Source organism: Mandrillus leucophaeus, unplaced genomic scaffold (assembly GCF_000951045.1).
Source record: "Mandrillus leucophaeus isolate KB7577 unplaced genomic scaffold, Mleu.le_1.0 Scaffold498, whole genome shotgun sequence".
Taxonomy (NCBI): domain Eukaryota; kingdom Metazoa; phylum Chordata; class Mammalia; order Primates; family Cercopithecidae; genus Mandrillus; species Mandrillus leucophaeus.
In genome coordinates this window covers 1,285,178-1,298,691 of record NW_012105342.1, presented here as the reverse complement: position 1 = coordinate 1,298,691, position 13,514 = coordinate 1,285,178, and the positions used below count along the sequence as shown (strand labels likewise).

At 49.7% G+C, this 13,514-nt stretch overlaps 1 protein-coding gene across 1 annotated transcript in view; it reads left to right on the top strand.

The window, feature by feature from the left end:
* Positions 1–13,514, top strand: part of APBA2 (amyloid beta (A4) precursor protein-binding, family A, member 2) — a 210,361-nt gene that overhangs the window by 78,396 nt on the left and 118,451 nt on the right. The window contains exon 3 of the mRNA XM_011995778.1: positions 8,105–8,162. The gene's annotated coding sequence lies outside the window, so the exon portion shown is untranslated. The remainder of the gene's footprint in view (positions 1–8,104; positions 8,163–13,514) is intronic.

Sequence of the window (13,514 nt, the reverse complement as noted above, 5' to 3'; positions counted from 1 at the left end):
TGTTGAAGTTTGGTGCTTGTTTATGGCTTAGTACCTGTATAATTATACCTATCCCTGTTAGTTCTGCATTTTGTCTGTAAGCGTTATGTAAATGATACCACCTTGTATTTTTTTCTGTAGTGTGCCTTTTTTTTTTTTTTTTTTTTGAGATGGAGTCTTTGTCTGTTGCCCAGGCTGGAGTGCAGTGGCGCGATCTTGGCTCATGGCAACTTCCACCTCCTGGGTTCGAGTGATTCTCCTGCCTCAGCCTCCTGAGTAGCTGGAATTACAGGTGCCTGCCACTGCGCCCAGCTAATTTTTGTCTTTTTAGTAGAGACGAGGTTTTGCCATATTGGCCAGGGTGGTCTCGAACTCCTGACCTCAAGTGATCCGTCTGCCTCTGCCTCCCAAAATGCTAGGATTGCAGGTGTGAGCCACTGCACCCATCCAGTGTGCCTTTTTTGCTTAATATTATGTTTGTGAGATTCATCCATGTGAAAACAGGTGGCTGTATTTCATGCATTTTCACTGCTGTGTGGTATTGCATTGTACAAACATAAGACTATTTATCGTTCTCCACTGATGGACGCTTAGTTGGTTTCCTATTACTTGCTGCTACAAACAAGGCTGTCTTAAGTACTCAGGTATGTGTCTCTCTGTGAATATGAGCTGGATTTGTCAGAATATTTAGCAAGGATTGGAATTGCTATGGGAGAGAGTACAATATCTTCAAATCTTCAAATCTGGTATCAACAAAATCTTCAAATGTACTAGAAACAGCTAAATTTTATTCCACAGTGGGTGGGTGTCCTCATGAGTGGTCTCACTGACAGCATATGAGTTTCCTTTTCTCCGTTTTCTTGACAGTACTTGGTGTTGTCAGATATTTTACATTTTTGTCTGATGCGTGAAAGTGCTGTCTACATGAGGTATTAATTTGCATTTCCCTGCGTGCCAGTGAGGCTGACATCTTTCCCTATATCTATTTTCATATATTTGGTATTCTGTGAATGACTGGCCATACCTTTTGCACCTTTTTTCTATTTTCTTATTGATCAATCTGATCCGTTGTTGAGTTTATGTACCATAAATATCTTTTTTCTTTTCTTCCTTCTAACATAATGTAGAAGCTAAGAGTGTGGATTCTGGGGCCATATTGCCAGGGTTAAATCTCAGCTCCAGCACTTCTGTGTGGCCTTAGGCTTCATCTGTGTGTGCCTCAGTGTCCTCATCTGCCAAATGGGATGATGGCTCCCCATGGTGGGCCTGGGAGGATGAGCAGGTTCGTATCTGTGAAGCAGTTAGTGCCTGTCATAGTAAGCACACGACAGACTAATGCGACTTGGTGTGCTGGGCCCTGTGTGATCACATGGGGCTGTATGCACAGGCGTCCTCCCCATGGCCAGAGCTGGAGCTCAGATGTATCTGAGACGATTGGCAGCTGCTGCTTCACTCTGACTCCCAGTCTCCTGGGTGGCCCTGCTTCCATCCCTGTGCTGTCTGAATGGAAAACGAAATCCCAGCTCCGCTCCAGGGGATGCCTGCGAATTGGAAGGCATCAGGCTCCTCACAGCAAAAATAGAAGCCTCATTTGCTTAGGAGAGAACAATGACGAGGAGGCAAGCCAGCGGAGGCGGCCTCGGTGGGCTGTGTACACCCTCCGCTCGTCCCCACACTCCCTGGGGTTAGACGCGGACGTGGCTAAGCTGCCTGCAGACCTTCCCCTCCCCTTCATCCTGGCCTGCTGTGGGCACCACGGTCCATCCTGGGACATGGGCTGTCTTGGCACCAAGTTCTAGGTGTTTTTTTTTTTTTTCCTTTTGAGACAGAGTCTCGCTCTGTCACCCAGGCTGGAGTGCAGTGGCGCGATCTCAGCTCACTGCAAGCTCCGCCTCCCGGGTTCACGCCATTCTCCTGCCTCAGCCTCCCGAGTAGCTGGGACTACAGGCGCCCGCCACCTCGCCCGGCTAGTTTTTTGTATTTTTTTAGTAGAGACGGGGTTTCACCGTGTTAGCCAGGATGGTCTCCATCTCCTGACCTTGTGATCTGCCCGCCTTGGCTTCCCAAAGTGCTGGGATTATAGGCGTGAGCCACCGTGCCCGGCCAAGTTCCAGTTCTTAATACTCAGTGTCGCACTGTTCCCTGATTTCCCAAAGCCGGGCAGGAATTGCAGAAAACAAGGTGGGTTTAATATGGAGAATCACTGGAGAACCGTGTCAGAGCCCCGCTGAGAAGGGCGCAGGGGACTGTGTTTCTGTCTACCTCATGCTGTGGGCAGCACAAGGACAGACTTTCCGAAGATTACAGCCCAGGGGGAGGAGGGCACGTTTAGTGTCAATGCCACACAGAAGAAGTTAGCTTGGCTGGGCACGGTGGCTCACGTCTGTAATCCTAGCACTTTGGGAGACCGAGGTGGGTGGATCACCTGAGGTCAGGAGTTCGAGACCAGCCTGGCCAACATGGTGAAGCCCCATCTCTACTAAAACTACAAAGATTGACCAGGTGTGGTGGCACATGCCTGTAATCCCAGCTACTTGGGAGGCTGAGGTGGGAGAATTGCTTGAATCTGGGGTGGGAGAGGTTGCAGTGAGCTGCACTCCAGCCTGGGCAACAGAAACTACGTCTAAAAAAAAAAAAAAAAAGGGAACAAGTCAGCTCATCCCCACTGCAAGGAGCTCCTGGGTTTATTTAAGGGAGCCTCAGATGACTTTACATAAAAGCAAATGTGGAAAAAGCGATAAAGTCAGATATATTGAACATCTGTCCTGAGGGCAAATTTCTGAGCTCTAAAAGCCAAGCTGGTTTTATGTAACATCTGTGAGTGTTGAAACAGGCTGAACGACTCTATATCTGCACGCCCAACTCTGCCTTTAGGGTGGCTGCATGAGCCCCTGTGGTCTCCTTAAAAGAATTGGTCCCCACTGGGTGAACTAGTCACCCATGAAGCATCTCCGAATTCCAATCTGGAATAGGAAGTGAGGACCCGGGGGCTGAGTGTCCCTCATCACATGTGGCCCGTCACTGCTAGACTTCAAGGTAAGTTTCCAAGAACAGAGCTCTTCGTCCATTTTCATGATAGCGATTTGTACATTATTTCTAAATAATTTTAATGCCATGTTTACAAGCCACCTTCCCAAACTAAACAATTGTTCTTGGCAATTAGACTCTTGAAGACTTAACTTTTAATCCAGTTTGTTCTCAAAATATTTGCACAAATGAGAGTCTTGAGGTTTGAGCTTTCTATTCTGAACGCTCAGCTTCTTGCCCAGGAGAAAAATAATACATGCTCATGTTTATAAATAGAGTTATGGCATTGGAGTCCTTCACATTGCAGCCAGCCTAGGGACTCAGTTATTCAGAATTTAAACATTTTACTTATAAAGAGCACTTCGGTATCCACCCCAACTTCACTGTCACTATCCCTGCCACCCTTCCCTCTAAAACCTGGGTGTCCTCCTCCCCATCTGGCTCTGAGGACCTGGAGCCCGTCTGAGCCCACCTCCCCTCCCCACTGTCACTGGTCTTTGGCCATTTCTTGGAGCAGTTCCTGGGGCCCCTTTGCTTTCCTTGTCCTGGAAGGGCCCTGCTCTGCCTGTCTCAGCGCCATCTCTGTGTGTCCCATCAGGAAGCAACAGACAACCCCTCAAGCCCCACAGTAAAAACGTCACTCCTGGTCTGGGGGCACATCCATCCCCCGTGTCCCCAGTCCCATCCTGGGTGTTCCGGGGTTCCAGTCACAGCGGTGGGGACACCGCCATCTCACTGCATCCCTCTTGCGGCAGCTTGGCTGAGCTACAGGACCGGGCCGCTGGAGGCCTCCTTGTGCTGGAGTGCACCTGCCAGGTGCCAAGCTCTGCCAGCTGCCCGACCCCACTGTGAGGCCGCCCCGTGCAGGCGAGTTCACTGGCAGCCCAACCAGCCCGCGAAGGCCATGTGAGTGTGAACCCCCATTACAAGCTTTCCCTCATGAGGTGGCGCTGACAGTCTAGGGGATACCTGCCTTTCGTTACCAGCTGTAGCCATTAGGCTGGCACCAGGAGGAGCCAGGTGGAGCTGGCACTGGGGGCGACGCTCTGTCTTTGACGCACCCCGATGCTTCCCCCCATCCTTCCGACCGTGGTGCTCTGCGCAGACCCTTCCAACCCATCCCAGGGCCTCTGCCCAGTGTGGCCAGAGCCTCCTGTCAACAAGTGTGTCACTGCCTTCGGGTTATTACTGCTCACTAGATTCCACTTGCTCCACACCCCAGGCACAGTGTACCAGTTTCCCAAACCTGTGTGCTCAGTGCCAGCCCCTTACCAAGTGCAGGGTTGCCCATTTCACTCTAGGAAATGCAGCCACAGCTCGGGGGCCAGCTAGAGGAAGGACTGTGATTGTGCCTTCCCGGGATAACTTCCAGGTCTGCCAGTCTGTGATGTTGTGAGTGTTGCCTTAGCTTTGCTAAGAAAATGCTTAGGGAGATGGGTTCCTTCACCCGTTCTTCTACCCATGTGCCGTTCTGGCTCCAGGGCCGGTGTCCCTGCTTTGGAGAGGATGCTGACATGAGCTGGCCTCCTGGGGGTCTGTCGAAGTTCTCTTAGCCTAAGCGGCTTCCTGTCTTGGGCTCCCTCCCCAGCCATTTGGGTCACCTCGGAACCCTGAGGATCGCTTCTGGATCTCAGACCCCCTCACCAACTCCTGTGACACAATAATCAAAGGTAATTAGGAAATGTATGAATCATCTTCTTTAAGGAATATTTAGCATTTCTGCTCATTCCAGAGTCCCTGGAAACATGGCATTTCAAAGGCTCAGTTAGATCACAAGTCCAATTTACTGCCAGAAATTTGCACGTAGAATAATACAGAGCCCATGATGGCAGTTGAAGTGGTATCCTGTGAGAAAATTAATTAGTCCTGAAACTAAATGCCAACCGCCTCAGCAAAATATTCATGAGAGAGGCGAACCTCGTGCATGGTGTTTGAAGTCAGGCAGCCGAGGCTGTGTACGGGACGTGTTCTCTGTGGCTGAGTTCTGCTGTGGATTCTGGGCTCTAGGCAAGGCCTGTCTCTCCTTCTGGACTGGCTTCCAGGGCTGCGGGCTCGGGGAGGCCCTGGAGGAGGAGGGAGCCCCTGAGCCTCTTTGGTCTTGTATTTGTGTGTCCTTCTGGGCTGCAGGGCTGCAGAGTAAACCAGCTCCCAAGCCTCCAAACAAAAATAAAGACCTGTGAATGGCTATACTCGGAGAGCAGAGCGTTTTGATATCATGGGGAGACTGTGTACTTAATTTACAGTCTGAAGTTCGTGAAGGATTTAATTTTTCCAAAAATGGTGAGAGAAGAGCAGGCCCCAGCCTTTCTGTCTGATTACAAACAGCCGAGGGGGACTGGGGAGGTGGCCTGGTCCTCATGCCCCTGGAGGGGCAGGAAGAGGATGGAGTGATGTGCTTGGCAGATGCAGGAATAGCCAGGCCATGGGAAAAGCCCAGGGTTTCCAAGCAGCGTCTGATCCTCTGTGTTCCTTCTGCCCGCTGGGATGGAGCCCGCCCCCAAAATGTGCCTGGCCCACTGGTGACTCAGAGTCAGCTGCCCCCAGGACCTTCCCAGCTCTCGTGACCTTGCTGGGCATGACTTTCAGGGGAGCCCTCTGTCCAGGAGACATAGGTCACTCGAATCACACAGCCATGCTGTAGCGAATGCTAGCCGGGGGCCCTGGAGAGAGCAAGGACAGGGCGCTCCTGCATGGAAACGAAAATGAATATTTTTCTCTGCAGAAAATGGAAAGTGGTGCTGGGTCCAAGTGGTAGGTGACCTGGCTTTTGAGCGAAAATGCTGCTGGGAAATGAGAGAAAAGAAACATGAAAAGAATGCAAATGAGGATGGTGGACAGGGGCCCAGAGGCCTGATTCCTCCGCCCTCCGCGAAGGCTGAGTGTGTGATGCCTATAAATAGACACTCAAAACCCGTTCTAAATGGAGTGAAGACATGAGCCTGCTCCCTCTTCTGGAAAGGCCTTACATAAGGTGCAGTGCTGCTGTTGCTCTTGGGCGGTGTGACGATTCTGTGCCTTTGTTGGAAGTCAGTGTGAAGCCCGTGGGGCTGCTGGGGGATGCAGATGGATGAGCTCTGGCCTTTCCGGAGACTCGCAGACTCTGGGAAGGAGGCAGTGGGCAGTGGGCAGGCCCCCCAGGGCTGGGACGCAGTCCTGAGACAGGCTCTGGGTTTCCTGAGGTGCTTCTGGGCAGGAGCAAGTGGGAAGAGCTGGACTGCAGGGCTTGGTCAAGTGACAGCTGCCCAGAGCTGGGGTTTAGGGTGCCTGGAGAGGACAGGAACTGGCGGGCCTGACTTTCTCACTGATGTGCTTGGGGTCACAGGGCTAACCTGTAACAGAGTGAGGAACTGAGGCCGCACCGCGGACTCCCATGGAGGGTTCTTGCTGCTGGACTAACCTTTGGTTCATGCCCTCACTCAGAATACTTATTTTTGGAGGACCCCAGGTGGCGAGCTTAGGAGTGAAGAAGGGAATACTATTCGATGCTAATGTGATTCCAGGCAACATTCTAGAGGTTTCTTTGCAGTTCACCTTCCCAGCCACCTTTGAAGTAGTTCTTATTGTCCAGTTTTACACACGATGAAACTGACGGAGATGGTGTGAAGGGATTTGCTGACGTTCACACAGGAAGCGAGCAGCCCACGCCGACTCCACTGTGGAAAGCGTGTGTGTGATTGACATGCTTTTTGTGTGGTGCTCACTTTGGGTGTGATAAAGAGGCCTCCTTGCGGAGGGCCAGGCTCTGTGAAGCACCACGTCGCTTCAAAGAACAGGCCTTGAAAGGCCACAGAAGCACCATACCCTGGGAAGGAAATGGAACAATGGTGCAAACGGCCAGTTTCCCCTGAGCAGAGGCAAGCAGGTTACAGCTCTGCGGCTCCCTTCACGGGTACCTTGTTCAACACGGAAACATCTTTAGCCTCCTCAGAGACATCGGGTCATCTCCTTTACGTGGGGACCGGAGGTATCTGCACTGGGCCATTTTGGGGAGGAAATTCCGTAACTATAACCCTCTGCTGGAAGAGTCTGCCTGGGCAGTGAGAGCAGCTGGCCGCTGTCTTAGAGAAGTGAAGACGCTGAGTATAGACCAAACCTTTGTGATGAAGTCCAAGCCACTGTCTCGCCTGTGTCCTGTTTCCTTCCCCAGTGAAAGGGGCTGTTCCCTGCGACTGCAGACCCCAGGACCAGATTGCAGGTGCCCTGTCCAGCAGTGCAGCGATTCGTGAAGGGCTCCCAGCCTGACCCAGCCCAACAGCTGACACCCCCGGGGGGAGGCTGTATTGCTATCCTTTTTGAAAGGAACACAGAAAGCCTTTGTAACTTTCTCCGTCTGTAGCCAACATGGAGGGAGAGGCAGAATTCAGATGCGGTGTTGCAGACGAATGAACGCCCCTCCTCCTGTGCCACCCCTGGCTTCCTGCCCGTAGCCTTCTAATGCCTTTGCTCTGAATTCCTGATCCAACCCAAGGGCCTGGCCTTGACGCCCCCGAGCCTGCTGGCAGGAGCTTCCTCTTCAGCCTTCCTGTGCAGAGCTTCCGCTGTTCAGGGAAGTCTGAGACCTGGTGGTCTCTTCCTTGTTCTTTTCATGAGACGATCTCGCCCAGGAGAAGGTGGGCTGAGACCCTGGGCATTGGAAGGGAGAGGTGGTCCTCCTTCCTCTCTTCACTTTCATCGCTCTCCACTCCCCGCCCACCCCCATATGTACACCCTCCACAGTCTGAAAGTGTCGTGAAGCATCAGCTTTGCAAACCCGTGGGGTCAAGCTTTGTTGTGGGAAAATACATATTCATGAGGGCTTTGAGGAGCCTCATTAAAATGCAGAGAGTCTCTCCTTGCAGAATGGTACATAAGCCATCTCTTTATTTGCCCAACACATTGTTCTTAAGGCAATAATTATGCGATGAATGGCTAAAGAAACATTTTAATTATTTGTTTAGGGTAATTTCTGATTATCTCATTAGAATTATAATCTGTTCACTTTTACAGGTGATTCAAAGCCTCATATTTACATTTTTATACTTGAAGGAGCTCTATGTGGGCACCTGTATCATTGCTGAAACAAAAGTGATTTTCTCTGTTTTCTTCTGTTTTCTTCCAGAAAGATTTGATCACCAGGCAGGAGATTTTTCGGGACATTACCAGACCACTCATTTTCGGTAAGAAATACAAGGCAGCGTTGCATGGAGTGAGGTTTTGCGTTTGCCGTGTGGGGAGCGGACCGTTTAACTGGAGGGAAAATGCTACACTGCAGGCAGAACTGGCAACTGCCGTGGCCCTTTGTTTTCTGGGATCCTGTGTGTGTGAGCTCGGGGAGTTCGAAGCTGGGGTTTGAGTCACAGCCAAGGAGTGGACGGACAGGGGGGAGTCTGCTGGCACTCACCTTGCCTGGAACCAACCTGCCCACCACCCAATGACAACAGCAAGACAAGCAGTCCGCGTGCATCCCCTCCTCATCATACTGGTGTTTCTGTAAACTGTGGTCCTCACCAGACTCCGTCATTGATTTGTGTAACCCCTACCTAGGTTCCTAGTTACAGCCAAAGTAGACACATGTATATTGGCAACAATGGTAGCACTCGAACCTTTCACTCTCCAGTGTGGGCAGTGGCTGGTCTACTTCGAGAAGGGACCAGCCATTGTGAGATACCAGGAAGCTGAGCAGAAGAAATCTAACTTTGATAAAAAGAGGCCTCCTCAGCTTGCCAGGGATGGAGCGTGGCCCATCCTCCCTCCCGGTGCATGGAGCAGTATTGCAGCCCTGATGACACTGCCCCATGGTCGTGGCTTGCCCCTGCCCCATAGGACTGGTAGGAACAGAGCCCTGGTGCCAACCGAGTGTTCCACACAGCGGAGACTTGCAAGGGACAGGTTCTGCACTGCAGATGAATTGGCTGTCTTCTTCTGTGCCTGGAGACACACAAGGTGGCGGCGTTGTAGGGAAGCCAGTGTACGGGGTGGGGCGTGTTTGGAGAACGAGGAGCAGAGAGCATTGTTGCTGAATTTAAAGAAGCAGAGCCAGGGATGGTCTTCATGTTTGATGCCCAGAGCAGGCCTGAGCTTCTGAGGGATTCTGGGGGTTCTTATGTATTCTTGGGAAGGAGCATGTGGTAAGCTTGGACAGGGAGGCAGTTCAGAGTGTCACATGCAAGGCAGCAGTGGCCTCGGGACCACCCTCCCCCGACCAAGGCAAGGAACACTTTGTGTGTCCCCGTGGGGAAGCTCTGTGCCAGTTGTGAGGGGACGGATGAAGACCAGCAGGGGCGAGGATGGGATTCTGGAGGGTCAAGACTCAGGTTCAGAATCACAGTGTTTCGTCCGGGGCAGCACAAGGCCACAGGTCTGGCTATTTGAAGCCACCCGGAGAGCCATTATTTGTAAAGCAAGGCGGCTTTATTGATTTCACTTTCTGTCCTGCATCTTTCCCACATCGTGGTAACCGCTCACACCCCTGTTCTGCTTGTGTGGCCGGAATTCCCTTGCATCAGTTGGGAAGCATTCTTGTCACAGATGTCCTGGGTGAATTCCACGGTGGCTCTCCGTGGAGGGGGCACATTCACAAGGCATTTAAGAGAGGTAGGACAATCAGCCCTCGTCCATGCAACAGGATGAAATGGAGAGGAGCTGCATGATTATTAATGGGTTTGGACATAAGCTGGAGTATCTACTGAAATTTTTCTCTGTTGTCAGTTTTCAAAGTTTGCGAATGTACTTTTGTGCTCTCCACAAGGCCTTTTCTGCTCTGTTTAACTTTCCGCTTAGGGTTGTAAACATACTTCAGCTGTAATGACATTAGATGCATCATCCACTCGGCTCTGAAAGTGCTGGAGATTTTGATTGTCACCAGCAGTAAGGACAGCTTGTGAAGGGGGATGTTGTTACTTATGGAGACGCAGCACACGATTCCATGAAATTCCAGTCTTCTGGGAGCCCAGGGTTAAGCAGCTGCCTCAGCCCATCCACCCTCTACGGACTGTCCACGGCGAAATTGGCTTCTTGACGTTTTCCTTATGGAACCTGGGGTGTCATTACATTCTGAGAGAGTCATAGGGTTATGTCTCTAAGGTATAAGGCATTTTTTTCTTCTGAGTCTAGAAAAGAACTACTGGAATTTTTATGTGTCCTGAAATACTATTAGACGATCAAAGCAATTGCAATAGAGAAGGTGCTGGGCTGTCTTCCCGATTGCGCTCACCCATCTGCAGTGTAATAGGCCTATCATGTAAGTGAATATACTCATCACAAGTCTCCGCAGCTTCCCAGCAGAAAAGCATATTCCTTCTCAGAGAGAAAGGCGGCAAGGAGATGGATATTTTTAAATGCCAATTATGCCAGAATGAGTCTCTGTGAGGAGATCTGTAAAGAGAAGAAAGGGCCTGGGTTTATTTATTTTTCTACTGCAAATGGAATCATTCTGTAGCTTCAGAATACTAATACCCGTGGTGTGCCTGATGTCTTTTCATAGGATAATTTGTGAATGTGCTTCCACTTACAGGAAAAGTTTGAGCCTCTTTTCTTCCTCTTCTTCTTCTTCTTCTTTTTTTTTTTTTTGAGAATTAAATTCTAGGCCTCACTATATCCTATGATAACCATCGTATAGGCCCTTGATCTATAAAATGTGTGAATAATGAAATATATAAAAGCAGCAATTATCCCGAAGGAACATAGAAAAGATTAATAAGCTGTATTTAAATTACAGCAAGTCTCAGAACATATATTAAGTTAGAAGACATCACATCCTGAAAATGACTGGCTGATGTGGTACTATTATGTGCCCCAGTACAGATGCGTATACATGCTGTGTAAAACCTAGCCCAAAGTGTTTTTTAAAATATAAGATCCAAAGAACAGCATGGAAATTCCAAGCTACAAGATATGAAGAGAAAACACAAAGCCAGAGCACTAAGGGAGGAGGCCATGAGACCCCCAAGCAGTGAGGTTCCTGTTGGAGAGCCAGGATGATGAAGATTGTATGACGTTTGTGCAGGAAGAGACAGGGCAATGGCTGGGACAGGGTAGCAAGGCTAGGAGCAAGTGCTCACATGTATAGGAAGCCAGGAGGTGGCAGAGCTGTGTTATGGACCAGGTGGGAAGTGATACAGGACAGCTGGTTGGCCACATAGGAAAAGAGAAAAGATAAAGTGAAATCCCTACCTCACAGCATATGTACCAGTAAACAGCCATAGAATTAAAGGCCTATGCTGGGCATGGTGGCTCACACCTGTAATCCCAGCACTTTGGGAGGCTGAGGCAGGCAGATCACCTGAGGTCAGGAATTCAAGACTAGCCTGGCCAACATGGCAAAACCCCATCTGTACTAAAAATACAAAAAATTAGCCAGGTGTGGTGGCAGACACCTGTAATCCCAGCTACTCGTGAGACTGAGGCAGAATTGCTTGAACCTGGGTGGCGGAGGTTGCAGTGAGTGAGATTGTGCCACTGCACTCTAGCCTGGGTGACAGAATGAGACGCCGTCTCAAAACAAAACAAAACAAAACAAAAGAAAAAAAGAATTAAAGGCCAAAATGTAAAGAGAAAAATGTTAAAATACATAGGAGATTTTTTTCTGTCTGCTCTTGAGGTGGGAAACATACACACATCATAAAAGAAAAGATGGATTAAGCAAACATCAGTATTAGCAACTTCTTTAAGAGAACTACAGGCTGGAATAAATATTCATGATGAATGTACTGTGAGAGATTGGTATTCTGTTTGTATCAAGAACTCTTTCAGATTAATTTTAAAAAGACAATAGAATTGAAAAAGGAGCAAATACTGTGAAGACAAAGAAATGCAAATGTCAAGTAGACAAATGAACTCTGCCTCGCTCCTAATCAGGGAACTGCCAGGGAGATCATGAGATACCACTTCACACTCACATGTTGGCAAATTGGAAAGTCTGATAATCGAAGGCTGCTCAGAGTGTGAAGCAAGGGGGCCTTCATGTCCTGTTTATCAAGGGCAAATTAGTAAAACCCCTTTGGAGAACAATGAGGTGTTATCTAGTAAGGTTGAAATGTGGATCCCCCAGGACCCAGCAATTCCGCTCCTGGGTGTAGATACCTTAGCAGGCCATGAAATGGATTCAGTGTTGTTTTAGTCAGTTCTCTTGAAAACAGAACCCATAGGATCAGTTTTTCTTAGAGTTTATGTGTTGGTTGATCAAATCATTGGGGTCAATTGATAGATCATAAGGTATTGGCTTGTGTGAGATGGCATCTGTGAAGTCCCACAATCTGCCATCTACAAGCTAGAGACCCAGGGAAGCCAGTATTGTAGTGCAGAGGCCTGGGAAGCAGAGAATTGGTGCAGATTCCAGTCCAGGCCAACCTGAGAACTAGAAGCATGGAGGACAGAGAAGACCAATGTCCGAGTCAGGCAGTCAGGCAGAGCGTGAATTCAACCCTCCTCTGCTGTTTTGTTGTATGCAGGCCCTCACTGGAGTGGACGCTGCCCACCTACACTGAGGAGGGCCGTCTGCTTTCCTCAGTCTGCCAATTCCAATGCTAACCTCTTCCAGAAACACCTCACAGACTATCCAGAAACAGTGTTTAACCAGACGCATGGGCACCTTGTGGCCCAGTCAGGTTGACACGTAAAATTAACCATCACAAGTGGGTCACAACCAGCATTTTCTAAAAATATGAACTGGATTAGAATAGAAGATATCAGGGTTTGTTCTGCATAGTGAATGATAGTGATCCTCAGAAGGGGGACTGTGAGGGGGTGGGACTGACAGCGATGGTTAAGTCTGAGTGGTGTGTTCATGGAGGTTTGCTACATTGCTTTCTATATTTCTGCGTATTTGCAAAGTTGAGGAGAAAAGAAGTTGCACTGAACACCTGGATGGAGGCACACAGACCCCAGTGTTCTCTGCTGTGGGTCCCTCTGATGGGGCCATCTTGCTCCTGTCTTGCTGGTTCATCCTCCACCTTGGCTGACTACCTGGCACCCTTGTACAGACGGTTCTGTTTGTCTCTTCATTGAAATGGGTGGGATTGATTTATTTATTTAGAGACAGGGTCTTGCTCTATTTCCCAGGCTGGAGTGCAGTGGTGTGATCACGGCTCACTGCAACCTTGACCTCCAGGGCTCAATCAACCCTTCCTCCTTGGCCTCCTGAGTGGCAGGGATTACAGGCACGTGCCACCACACCCAGCTAATTTTTGTATTTTTTTAATAGAGATGGGATTTTGCCATGTTGCCTAGGCTGGTCTTGAACTCCTTGGCCCCTAGAGTGCTAGGATTACAAGTGTGAGCCACCGTTCCCTGCATGAAATGGGTAGAATTTCTGAATGAGCCAGGCTTTGCACATTGACCTGGCTCTGCCTCTTAAACTGCTGCCTTCACATGGGAGGCTCCTTCTGGCCCTGCCTGTGTGGCTGATTCGTCTCTCAGGCGCTTCTCTCTATCTTCACAGATGAAGCTTGTGGGCTTCCCTTTTTGGGACCTTGGGTGGACATCTGAGTCCACGGCCCTCCTGCCTGGCTTCTATCTCTAGATTTGCAGGC